Below are 14,290 nucleotides of genomic sequence, written 5' to 3'. Positions count from 1 at the left end.
CAACTCCTCGGAGTGGACCGGCCAGATCCATCTCCTCTTGGTTGAACTTAATCAACCAAGCCCTACATATGCATATCAATAATCAGTATATATACTGCCCTATGGATTTCATAATCCCTTCCTTAGACTAAGGGAGTTTCCTCCCTATAGCCTCCAACATGGGTTTACATTTGTATTTATAATGCACTTTGATGATTTAGTACTATTTAATTTCCTAATCTACATTTTATGTTTAACATGTATTCCTGATGTATTCTTTAATATATATTCATACTAAATATACCCTATCATTGTTGACATATGCATTACACCTTCCTTGATAACATCTATATTCCTTAATCATTCCTTATGAACAGATTAGTATATTAATTAATTGTATTCCTTAATATACACATGTTTTATGCCTTAATATAATCTTACTACTGTTCAATGAAATGTACTTTAATTAATATTAACATATTAATTATCATCCTTAATTAATGCGCAATGAAACATATATTAATTAACATTAACATCTATTAATTATCATACCTAATTAATATTTAATGAAATATACAATGGTTACTATTCCCATATATTAATTCATACTAATATATTAATTTATAATATATTTACCTTACCTCTTACCTGCTGGTCCCGAGGTCTGCTCCTGGCTGCTCTCCCGTCTTTTTTTCCTTCCTCCTTTCCTTGCGGTGGCTGCTCCCTTTATATCTTTGTGAAGGGATGTGAACCTCCACGATCCCCTTCCACACCAAGGGGTGGCTTTTTAAATATATTGATATTAAGTCTGCTTTAATATTAAACGTATTGCTTTGGTTTTATTTGCTTTAATAATATTAAACGTAATACTTTTTGTTTTATTTGTTATATATTAAAATAACACTTCTTTTCATTATGTTAAATATATGATATTTTAATTAATTCTTTCCTTATTATATAAATGTATTTCCTTTTTAATATAATACTTATTATATTAAATGTATTTTCTCTATTTAATATAATACTTATTTTAAATATATTTCGTCTTTTTAATAGAATACTTATTTTATCGTATTAGTTATGTATTTACAATAATCTTATTTACTCGATCCATATCCTTAATATTATTTACATAACTTATATCAGGGGGCTGATGCGGGTTTATCACAAAAGCTCCTTTCTTAGTGAGATCCGTGAGGGGGGCAGCCATCTGAGACTAACCCTTCACAAACCTCTGATAGAAGCCACATAGTCCCAAGAACCCCTTCAGGTGAGTCAAGTTCTCAGGTGGAGGCCAATCAACAGTGTCTTTGATCTTTTCTAGATCAACCTTCACTCCTTCGGCACTAATGATATGCCCCAAGTAGAGCAACTCCTTCATTCCAAATTCACACTTAGATTCTTTTGCAAACAATGATTCAGACTCGAGAATGCTGAGAATTTCATCTAAGTGTTGCAAGTGCCCCTTCCATGACTTACTGAAAATTAGGATGTCATCAAAGAAGATAAGCACGAACTTCCACAACTGCTTCTAAAAAATCTTGTTCATGCGCGACTAGAAGGTAGCACGTGCATTAGTCAAGCCAAAGGGCATGACTAAGAACTCAAAATGCCCAAAGTGGCATCTGAAGGCTGTCTTCTCAATGTCAGATTCCCTCATCCTAATTTGATGGTAGCCGGACCTGAGATCAATCTTTGAAAAGTAGACAGGACCATGTAGCTCATCAATGAGCTCATCAATCCTAGGAATAGAATACCGATTCTTTATGGTTTTCTGATTGAGAGTCCGATAATCCACGCACATGCGCATGGTCCCATCCTTCTTCTTCACCAAAACTACAGCTGAAGCAAATAGGCTCTTGCTCGACCAAATGTAACCCATGTCAAGAAGCTCCTTAATGGCTTTCTCACTTTCATCCTTCTGCTTCTTGGGGTATCGATAAGGAGTAGTCATGACAGGCTTAGCTCCTTTTTCTAACTCAATAATGTATTTAGTACCTCGCTCAGGAGGTCTACCAGGAGGTGGATTCTCAAACACCTTACTCCTTTTTGTAAGCAAAGCTTGAATGTCATCAAGATAACTTCTCTTCTCTTCAAGTGGATTAGATGGCATGATCATACACTCAGGAGATCTACCAAGAGGTGGTTTCCCAAAGACCTTACTCTTATCTGTGATTAATGCTTGAATGTCTGCAGAGTAGCTGCCCTTGTCTTCTAATGGATTTGATGGGATTATCAAACACTCTGTTGCTCACTCCACTTGGTTATGGCGGATCACACTCTCCATCCTCTTCAATGAAACAACTCTAAGACCACCATTTTACATTCCTCTCAATACCACCTTCTTCCCATTAGACATGAATTTCAGCTCCATGGTTTGCATATTTAATGTGATCTCACCAAGAGATCTTGGCCACTGAATCCCGAGGATTGCATCATCAGTCCCTCCAATGCTAATCACAAAGAAGTCATCTCTAATTCATGATTTCCCAACTTCAGAGACATGTTTGAAATCATTCGGCTACATAATATGGTGAACCCATCAGCTACCATGACTTTGAAGCCTGCTACTTCCTCAGCTACTAACCCCCTCTTTGCAACCATTCTCTCATCAATGAAATTGTGAGTCGCTCCTGTGTCAATGAGAGCAATGACACGATGTTCTCCTATCACTCCCCGAACTCTAAAAGACTCATTCTTGTGAATGCTCGAGAGTTGAGCAACCACTCCTCTATCTTCTAGTTCACTTTCAGGCCCTTCAGGAGCCTCTCCATACTCACTGTCCTCAATTTCAGTCTGTTGTTCTAAAATTTCAGAATCTGATCCATCAGCTGAGTAGCACTCCATTTGGTGTAAATTGCCCTTCCGATTACATTTATGTCCTGGGGCCAAAGGTTCTCTGCAAGAGTAGCAAAGATTCTTCCTCCGGAGCTCTTGACGAGCTCATCATCCATTCGAGAAGGGAACTTCTTGGTCTGATTTGAAAACTTCTTCTTATCCTTCCGGAAAGGAAAAGGCTTGGACTGAAATTTACTCCTTGGGGCAGCCAACTCCATGCTCCTAGATTTTTTGATGGCCTCCACCAAAGTAGGCAGATCGAAAGCTTTAACCCATCCTTTCAAAGGCTCTTCAAGACCTTCTGTGAAAAGAACAACTAGCCTCTTCTCTGAGATGTTGCTGACCATAACTGAGAGGTTTTGGAACTCAGTTATGCAATTGTCCAAGGAGCCTTGCTGTTTGAGTTGAGCAAGCTCTCTAAACTTCACCTCTGGGTCCTTAGAATCAAACCTATCAATCAGCGTGTTGGTGAATTTGGCATAGGTGGTTATCAAGCAATGACCAAGGGTGACCAACCCATGGTACCACCATTCGTGAGAAACTCCATCCATGTGCAAGGTGGCGAATTTGATGGCTTCTTCTTCAAGCATGGGCCTCAAGGACAAATAATTGTCCAACTTTTGCACCCAGGCTCTAGCTGTACTCTTACTACTTCTATCAAAATGCACTAGGGTGACCTTCCCAAGAGCTTGTTGATAATCTCTCGGAGCGGAGTATCGATTATCATATCTACCTTCCCTCCTCTTCTTCCAATTCATGTATTGGTCAAGAGAAATGACATTTCGGATCTCTTGGGGAAGTGATGCATACTCCACAAAACTAGCCCGGATCTCATCACCCACAGGGATTTCAACTTCAGGAGGCGGTGTTTCTCTTGGAAGGAAAACTGGTCGCAACGGCCTTGTTACCGATCCAACAAGCATTCCACTATTGTTGCTACCACCATTCCCATTACCACCGGAATTATGGGATGTGTTGGCATTATTTCTGCTCATATTCTGATTCTAATCTTGACTATGCCCTCCTCCAACACTCTGTCTAAAGATGGCTATCATCTTGGACATCATGTCCATCATGGTATCAAATTTTTTATACACTTTCTCCACAGCCATAACTGCCTCATTCTGACCAAATATTCTTTCCCCCATTGAATCTGCTAAATCAACTTCCTTATCTATGTTTCTCAAAACCTCTGAAAAGGTTTCTTCTACTAGCACTAACGGTATCTGATACTGCTGCCTTCTTTGTTCCCAGTTGTAGTATGTGATATCTCTGTCACCCATGGAGTCACACAGGCTGGTAGGATGTGTGGCTCTGATACCACTGTAATAGCCCCACCAAATTTTTTATTTATTTTGACAATAAGATTACAATGCAAACACAGTAACCCATTAAGTTTAAAGAAATAAGCCAAAACAACAGAAAGAAAACCCTTCCACCTTTTGTTCACCGAGAGGCCAATCTAGGAGGGTGAGAGCATACGGTGTTCCGGGGATCATTAGCACCTTAAACTAAACTGAAAGTACAATGCACGGGCGGCAAGCCAACCCCTTCTACTTACCTAGCAGGATAGAAACTAAACTACTTGGTGGTGAACCAGCCAAGGAAACAGTAAGGAATTTCAACTCAATCACTCTACTGCATATTTCAGCAGGAGGACAATACATAGAAAATATCACTGTACCGCACATTTCAGCAGGAGGACAATATCACTCAACCACTTACTCAGTGGGAGGGCAAAAGTTACAAAAACTGAATTACAAACAAGAATGCAGCTATGCCATCCTCTTCCACTTGCACAATGGCAATTACAAATAAGAAGCAACAAGAATGATTGATCAATACTATTGAAACAATCTTACAAAATAGAGATATGAAAATAGATAAGAAGTTAAGTGCAGATATCAAGCTATCCACTATCAAAATCACACAACATAAACACTACTTGCTGTTTTGAACTTGAAAATCAATAACACGCAGAACCAACCACACCCGGCAACACCAAAAAACTCACAACTCACTCAAATTTACAAAACATCACACCAAATCTCAAACAAATGACAGAAATGACATAGGCGATCAATCCCAAACATCAAATTAGCAACGTGGAAGCTTCAGGGGTTCCTTTTTCTAGGAGAATTCTTTGGTGTTTTCAGGGGGTATATGTGAGAGTTTGATAGTTTGGATTTTGGATTCTTTCTAGGTTTTTAGAGAGCTTCAGGATGGTTCGACATGCATCTGCATCGAGTGACTTTTTCCAGACTTACTATTTTTAGTAAGTGCGATGGCTGCTCAGAATGTGGTTAAAATCACTTTGGAAACACTTACTATTTTTAGCAGTATGCTATTTTTAGTAAGTACTATCTTTAGCAATTCTATTTTTAGCAGGATGTCAACAGGCCTATTCAGATGGCTATTTCCGACAAGTCAATTTGAGCAGTTGGTCTTCCAGCATTTTTTGGTGCTATTCTTGGCAAGGATTCTGCAGCTTAACTCAGTGGCTATTTCTGGCAGTATTATTTTTGGCAGGATCTTGTATTCACTCAGATGACTATTTTTAGCAGTTCAGTTCAGAGTCCCAACTCAGTTCAATTTTGGTGATTTCCAACACTTCAGTCTCCGGCTCAATTTGGCAATACTCAATATTTGAGAAGGTATTTTTAATATATTAATACCTTAGGCATGAGGTATTAATATTTGATTATTTTATGGATGGACGACTTAGGAAGGGAGAAAATATTAATTTTGTCCTAAGTCCTTTTGGGCGAATTATTTCACCTTCTTTTTGGATGCGAGAGTGCAATTTCATGAATATTATTTTTTTTAAGCATTATATTTATCAGAAGTGGCGATATGGATGAAAATGTGCTTAAGTTATAATGTTTTTATGTTGCAAAGTGTGGACCAAGGGAAAAGTTCAAACTTGAAGACTAGGTGGTGGATTTTCATCTTGGGTACCATATACATGAAGGAAATGAAATGAAATAAATCGCTAAATGTGAGTGGAATGAAATGACATGTGATTTGGGCGAATTTGGAGGCATTTGCATTTGAATTTGAGCTTTCAAAATCTATAAATTAGAGCGTTGGGCTTTTCATTCATCATCTATGAAGAAAATTATAACGAAGTGCTGCCAAAATTTGGAGTGAAGCTTCGGGGAATGCATACCTCCTAGCTACCGCTTGGTTTCTTGCGTGCAATATAGCAACTTATTGAGCTTGTGACTGCTCTTCATCCAGAGGAGTAGATTTGAGGAACAATGTTGCCGATTTGTGTGTCGGTTTCAGATATTTTGGAGTTTTTTCTGAGTGTTCATGTTGCTGGTCCCAGTGTGTGTTGAAGCGTGTTTTTGTTCGTAGCTACTTGTGTGTGCATCAGGTCATTCTAGGTATTCGCTCATTCATCTCCTATGTCATGGACAATTCATCTTGTAAGTTTTCGTTGGTTTTCTTGGAGTACTGAATTTTATTATGCAAGTCGAAATTTTTTGCTGTAACGCCTTATGCTGGGAGTGCTTTGGCTTGCGCGTTGAGTGTTTGGGGTCATATTGCTGTTGTTTTCCAGTTTGTAGTTGGTCGCTCAATGCTTCTTGTTGGTTTGGGTCTGTTCTTGGGTGATTTGAGTGGGTTTTGAGTGAGTTAGGAGATTTTTGGTGTGCATTAGTGTTGTTGGTTATGCATTTCCAGCCTGCTGTCATATATATCAGATTTTCGAAAGTTGGATTTTGGGTGTGTTTTTGAGAGAGTGAGTGGATTGGGTGGTTAGGTGATGACCGGAGGTGTTGTTGCAGTTGTCAGCTCATAATAAGCACTTGATTATCAAATTTCATATTTACTGCAATGCTGGTTAGTAGTACTAACAACAACATTTTGGCTTCTGCTGTTCCACTGCATAAGTGGAAGAGGCTGGCTTGGCCACCTATCTTAGATTAGTAATATTTCTTATATTCAGAAATCATTGTAATGAATTTGTAAAGCTGGTTAGTAGTACTGATAGCTATCTTTCAGATTTCTTATTGGGTGTTTACCCTCTCGGGTAAATAGCTTCAAGCATATAGATAAAACACGTAATGCAGAATAATAATGCTATAGACATCAGATAAAATATAAGAGATGTTATTCCATTCCTAATCATATGTCACAAGTTACATTCGGAAGTATATAAAGATACCGAGGGGGTGCGAGTGCCAACCATTGCACGGTAACTAGCATCCCTCGACTGCCGACTAACAAAGACAATTACAACTTACGACTTAATTAACTAGTTTTATTTGCGTACAATATTGCGGCTAACATCATCCCCCCCAAAAAAACAAGGTCGTCTCTTGACGACTGAATTACAACATAAAACTCAGGACTGAGAAGGGGGTGGAGAGGTATTCCCCGATGGCAGTATACCATGGTGGTAGTACTACGAACGCTAGTCGAGCGTGGATTTCATACACCTGTTGCGTCCTCGCCTGAAAACCCTTTTCTCCTAGCATCCAAAGCTCAAGTGCGGATTTCACCATTAGTGCTTCCTTTGACATCATAGTCCTCCTGTGCCTAAACCAAACTTGTCTGCAAAACACACTTTTCAGTCTCAGCCTTCACCAACTGCTACTCAAATGATACTGTCTCCCTAGCCAATTTGTCCCCGATAGCTACCCGCGCTGCCCTCTCGGCATCCAACTCCTGGATACGCTGAGCTAAGTCTCACGCTACTCCTGCCTCCAACCTGGTGGTCAACTCCTCCCGAGCCCTTTGTGCATCCACCAAGGCAACCTCTCGTCCATCCCAGACATACTCCGAGTTCCTCAAAGCGTACCATTCATGCTGGGAAGTGGCCACAACCCTTTGGCACAAAGGCTAGGAGACGCCTCAAATCCTCCATCACACTCCCCAAAGGTTGATAACTGAACTGAATAACTCCCTGGTGCCATAGGACTTTGCGTGCCTACAATGCCTTCCCTCAGACTCTGTTTGTTTGCAATCTCCAAATCCGTCTCCCTCTATGGCTTATGGCTTCCCTGCCACTGCTTAGCTTCAGGCTTCTTTCTCACAGTACGGGACAACCCAACACTTACCTTGCCTTCTCTGATGCCCTTCGCCCAACTCAAAAAGTGTATTGTAGCTCAAAAATAAACTGGGGGTCCGGGGCAGCGCCCCAGCGGGGTCGAGGGGTAGCGCCGCCAACACCAATTTACAACCCTCAGGACCATACGAAAGTCCATGGCACACATCATTTCTGTGATATTTTAAGATGCCAAAACGCTTCTTCTCCACTCGTACAACCACCTTCCCGTACGGCCAACACCCAATCGTACGGCCACCTTCCTGTGTGGTCAACACCCTCCTTACTGTACGGTCACCCCTCCATCGTACAGATCACATCGTACGGAAAACATGACCAACCGTCCACACCGTACGGTCCTCCTTCTGCACGCCCAATGCAGTTCAACCGTATGGGGGTCCACCGTACGGTGGTATTCCACCGTAGGTGTCCTCCGTCGTCAGTGGTCCACCGTACGGTGGTCCCACCGCCACAAAGATTTTTTTTTTTTTTTTAAAATCTCTAATCTAGTCTTCCGCTCAATTCCCATGCCTCTGGGATTGCCCTTTCTCGGTTTGCCTCGCCCGAGAGTCTCCCGCTTTGGTCCTGTGCCGATCGAGTCACCTGCCCGGCCTCTCACGTCCCCTTCCATCCTCGCGGGTCCCCCTCCGGACTCTCGGGTGTCCTTCCGGCCTCTCGGGTCCCTTGCGCACTTCACGTGGTAGGGTTTCAATTTGGACCCGTTGATGGCAAGTCTATTTTCAATGGCCATCTGAAGACCTGGAACCATAAATTCTACAGTAACCACGGTCTCCTTCCCGTACATAAGAAGAAGAATAATAAAGATTTTGAAGGCTGTGGCCTTCCACATAGGGTTCCAATCGTTGCCGACAAGAATGATCTGAGGATTATCTATGTCACCGAGGTTTGGGGTACGATAAGCATCTAAAACGAATGAAGTTCACCCCAGGACAACTCGTGTTGAAATATAGTGGGCGAAATGAAATGAAACCTAGAAAATTTAAAGTGAGGTGGCTAGGACCTTACAAAGTTCGCGAAGTCGCAGCAAATGGATCGATTCGACTGTGGACAGTGGACGGCTGCGAAGTGACCGAAGCCCTGAACGGGTCCAAATTGAAGGTTTACCACGAACAGAGGGAAGTTGGACCCTCCAATCAGGGTGTTTGAAAATTTTATAAAAAAAAATTTGTACGATCCGTACGACAATGGGCCGTACGGCAACAAAAAAAACCACGATGGGACCACCTGCGGTGGCAACACCGAACGGTAGGACTACTGACGGTGAAACCACCGTACGATGGCTGCCGTGCAGTGGCAACATCGACGGTGGGACCACTGACGGTGGAACCACCATGGGATGGATATTGCCGCCGCAAGGCATAAAGGTGTCGCTGCAAGACATAAAGGCAGCCCGCATAAAAACGCAGCCCCACCCCACCCCACCCCACACACAATCCGCCCAACAACGCAGCGCCCATGCTAGCACAGGGCAGGCACACGCAAAGCATACGCAGCCACACATAACCATCCAGGAAGTAGTTAAGGTGGTTCCGCAAGTGTTTCAAGACCGTACGACTATAACCAGAAATCAGTTACACGAGAAATTAAAGGAGTCGGCTGGGAAACGGAGTTGGAAGAAGCAGTTGTAGGCTTCCTCTAGTAGCAGCCAGATGAATAAAAATACCAGGGTCCTGTCGTCAGGTGTGCGTGTTGCAGGTAGCGCAATGGATGTTAGCGCAAGTGAGAAGAAAAAGCAAAAAACACCACAACCTGCGACAAGTGAAAAAAATACATTGACCCCTCAGAATATCACCTTCGAGGGACTGAACGGGTCTGAATGCATGAAATGGTGGCAGGACACACCCGACGATGATTTGGTGAAGCAGAACCTTCGTAAGGTAGGAGTGGAGTGGGCTATCTGAATGCCTGTGTTTCCTATCCGAGAGTATGAGGGTGCCCTACGGTTTATGGTGGACACCTTTGATAGACACACACAGACGATTACTTTTGAGTATATCGGGAGGGATGTCGCCATATCCTTCAAAGCTGTGGACTTTACCAGAGTATTCAGCATCCCAGGCAGACAGGGCAGGAAAATCGAGTTGAAGGCTAAGAAGATGTAGCATGAGGAGAAAGAATATTGGATTAAATTAGTATCCAGAAACTTGACAACAACGGAGCTGGACAACGTGGCTGATGCCACGAAGGGACAAGGAATACGCAAGACCTTTGTTGCAGAGGGCCACTGGCAATGCATAATGGATGTCATTAAGAGCAGATTGACGAGATCTGGTAGGGCGTCGAACATCGCCCTCCCTCAGATTATGCTCATGAACGGGCTTATGAACGGCATTGTGTACGATTGGGCTGCGTTGCTAGCAGAGAGAATGTGCGAGTTCTTGACGATGCAGCATCGCATGTTTTATATGCCCCATTATGCCATAAGACTGTTCTTGGAGGCCACGCAGGAAGTAGTGCCGGAGGCAGAGTTGGAGGTACGGTTGTAGGGACTGTTGGCAGCAAGTGAGCCTCTGATCATGTATTAGAGACACCTTGACATTGCTCACTCTTCCGCAAAGCGGAAACGAATGGTAGATACGGCCTCAAGGGAACCTGATAGTGGGACGGAAACTTCCAGTAGTACAGAGGATTCGGAAGCGGAGGATGAGGAGGATGATAGCAGTAGGGCGACGGAGGAGAGGGTCCTTTTTGCCCCACCCTTGCTACCGATGGGCACACTTGTGATGTCATCTGGAGTGGGAGGCACCTCTATTCTGGCATTTGGGCAGAGTCGCATGCCAGTTGCACTTGGCCCCATCCAACAGCAGGTAGCATCACCTCCGCAGGGTCGAGCACCACCTTCGGGACTGGCCCCGGCCACTGAGGCACTTACCGAAGACATAGCGGAGTCGTGTACAGATGGGTCGCCGCATCGAGTAGTGGTAGATGAGGAGCAAGGACTAAGGGAGTTGGTTGATACGGAGCCTCAGGTGCAGTTGGATGTTGTTGGACCTGAGGCAGTGGTGACCGTTTCTGCCTCCTTGTTGGAGGAGCCCATGGCTATGGCGACACACACTCTAGTCGTAGAGATGCAGAGAGTTTCGGGGATCCCTAGTATAGACCCGTCGATAGTGGCTATGGAGAGCTGGCCGATTTAGCAATTTCACATGACAATGGTACCACCCGTGGGAGCTGCTGTATTCTCACCTTGTCGAGCGACTCTAGCTGAGGTAGTAGACTTGGACGATTCATCTGGCGAGGCGCATGTACCAGCCGTTGGGAACGAGGCTGGAGAGGTTGTCTATGCCATCCAAGAGTCGGGGGATACCACACCTCTAGTAGCAGAGGAGGTGCCTTCATACCAGCAGGATGCGACAGTATCGATTCCGACAGAGACTTCTGAGCTACCCCTTGGTGCTCTTACACAGATGCCACTTCCATCACCGTCACAACCTTCGGAGCAAGAGGGGGAGGACATTGAGGCCTATTTAGTTGACATGGTGACGAGGGGTAGGCGAGTGGTGGCCACGGCCTAGATGCGAGCATTACAGCAGGTTGTGGTGGAGTTAGAGAGGGTCCTACAGTTTATGCGGGCAGGCTGCCCCGCAGCATTTGCTACATGCTTTGAGTCTCCGGGATGGCCGACTACTCAGATAGATGAGATGCTGCAGGCTTGCATTGTGCGTGAGCCCATTGTGGAGAGTCGGGTGATGGTAGTCGTCTGAGAGATTGAACAGGTCTACCGAGATGCCTACTATGCATTAAGGCATACGTAGCATGAGTTTGCGGTCCGCGAGGCTACTCGAGTCGAGTTGGAGAGGGATGTGGCCAGTCGGCAGGCCTCGTGGGCAGCAGAGAGGGTCCAGTTGTTGGCACAGCTTCAGATGGCCCGAGCAAAGAAGGCTGAGGTGGAGACTCGTCTTTCGGCAGAGTAGAGTGGGAGGAGCCTCGTGCAGCAGGAGTTGGATGCACTCACTGTCGAGAGGAGCCAGTTGTAGGCTCGATTGGTCTGTATGATGGAGACAGCGGATACGAAAGAGGAGTTACTAGAAGCCACGCATATGGTGAAGACGGCTTTGGAGAAAGTGTTGGTGGTGGAGCGTGATGTGATTGCACGTACTCAGCAGGTTTATGAGCTCCACGCCTACTTGGCGGCCCAGCCACCGGCATCTCAGCCTTCTACTTCAGGGACACTTCCTCAGCCCCCTCCTTAGTTTTGTCTTGGATGTATAATTTGTATGGGTTGCATTGTCTCCCATTTTGTTGTTAGTCATCGGAGACGACTTCTTTTTGGGGGGGATGATGTTGTCGAGAAATATGTATATCTTATGTTTTGGTAGTAATGTTATTTGTTAGTCGTTAGTTAGCCGACAGGTAGGTAGTTGGAGTCGCGACGGTTGTGTCGCACCCCTTCGGTTGTTACATATTGTACTACGTGCGGGTATTGAAGGATGTGATGTTTACGACAGATAATACTATGGACATTGAGTGCATTCTAAGTCATTAATGGAAAGCTTATTCTCATATTCATCTTGTACTTGCATTGTTCATTTCTGCATTACTTCTGTACTCTTTCCGTTTACCCAGTGAGGCAAACATTGGGTTCCCACTGCATAAGTGGAAGAGGCTGGCTTGGCCGCCTATCTTGAGTTTGTAATATTGTCCTCCCGCTGAATAAGCGGTGGAGTTGATATTAATTTTCATTTCTTGTCCTCCCGCTGCACAAGTCGTTGAGTGATTGCATTCTTCAGTTGATTGCATTGTTTTAATATCCCGCTGTATAAGCGGAAGGGGTTGGCTTGCCGCTCGAAGATTGTAATCATTTTCAGATATTGGCATCTAATGATCCCCTTGACACTGTATGCTCTCACCCTCCCAGATTGGGCTCTCGATGATCAAAAAGTGGAGGGTTACTTTCAGCAGCATTTGGTTTTCATTTCCTAACATTAACAAGTGTTGTGTTGAATGTAACTTTGTGAAAAAAATTGGAAAAAATTAACGGGGATATTACAGTGGTATCAGAGCTGGTTTTCCTGCCAGCATATGTGTTCCGAGTGATCAGAGTTCTCCTTGACTGACAGAGAAACAGTGGTTGATTCTATGGCAGAGAGAACAACAGAACAAAATGAGGGTCCTTATGCTAGAGTGGAAAGAAAATTTGAAACCATGATGAACATGATGTCCCAGTTGCTGGCCAAACTTAATCAGAATTATGGTGGGACTCCTAATCAGCCCACAAATGGACTCCAAGCTAACAACAATGGAGGAACACTTGGAGGGTTTGTACCAAGGCCTTTGCAACCCATCTTCCTACCAAAGGAAGTGCCTCAAGTTGAAACTGAGATATCAACAATGGATGAAATAAGGAATAGTTACATGGAGTATGTTTCTCTCCCTACAGAGTTCCGGAATATCCTCACCTTTGACCAGTTTATGAACCAAAAGATAAAAAGAGGTTGAAGATATGATAATCGCCCTCATGCTCCACTAGATTATCAGCAAGCCCTTGGAAAGGTTACTCTAGCCAACTTTGACGGTAGTGATAAGAGTTCTACTAGATCGTGGGTTCAGAAGTTGGACAATCATTTGTCCTTAAGACCATTGCCAGAAGAAGATGAAAAAACAGGAAGTGAGGTTGTGCATGATGAATCTCTTAATGTTTCTTATGGAGTTAGTGACAGTGTTGAATACACTCATGTGCTTGTAGAGGAAGAGCAGATGAAAATTGAAGATATTAAACAAGAGGAAAAGGTTCACAGATTGTTGGATGGAGATTCATGTCATGAATCTAAAAATATTGTAGCTAATGATAAAGTTCCTAATGACCAAGACGCTGTCCTATTTTGTGAGTTTAAAATATACCAAAATGATGACATTCAAGTGGCAGATTTAGAGAACCAATCAGAAATTGCATTTTAGAATAATGGGGTTGAGACTCCTAGTTTGAAGAATGAGCTTGACCAAATTTTGAAAGTCTTTGACTTGGAGCAATGTCCTAAATTGGAATTTTCAGATTTAGGACAGCAAGATAGTTGGTCTAAGTTGGAAAAAGGAAATACTTTTCAGATTGTTGATAACCCATTGTTTGAGATGGGTATAGTGAGAACATATGACAATCCACTTTTTGAGTGGGAAGATGGAACATCCCTTGGTTCTAGCATTGCACTTCGTGAAAATAACAATGTGGGGGAACCAAGAGAAGATTCAAGATCTAAGTTAGATGATACTTGGAGCTATGGTGAACACTTTTTAACTCAGCAAAGTAATCAGCCTTTTAGTATTTGGGATCCAGGTGTGAAGGAAGGTAAGGACGATGAGGAGACCATGTGGGATGAATTTCCTTTTGATCCGGATGATGAAATGGAACTTGATGAGGATTCTATATCAGCAAACAATGATTAAGTTTAATGTTTTTATGTT

At 43.4% G+C, this 14,290-nt stretch overlaps 1 protein-coding gene across 1 annotated transcript in view; it reads right to left on the bottom strand.

The window, feature by feature from the left end:
* Window positions 1-14,290, bottom strand: part of LOC131047032 (probable cyclic nucleotide-gated ion channel 5) — a 369,446-nt gene that overhangs the window by 134,369 nt on the left and 220,787 nt on the right. The gene's annotated exons all lie outside the window — the stretch shown is intronic.

Source organism: Cryptomeria japonica, chromosome 7 (assembly GCF_030272615.1).
Source record: "Cryptomeria japonica chromosome 7, Sugi_1.0, whole genome shotgun sequence".
In the NCBI taxonomy this organism is placed as follows: Eukaryota; Viridiplantae; Streptophyta; class Pinopsida; order Cupressales; family Cupressaceae; genus Cryptomeria; species Cryptomeria japonica.
This window is presented reverse-complemented; position numbering and strand designations above follow the sequence as displayed.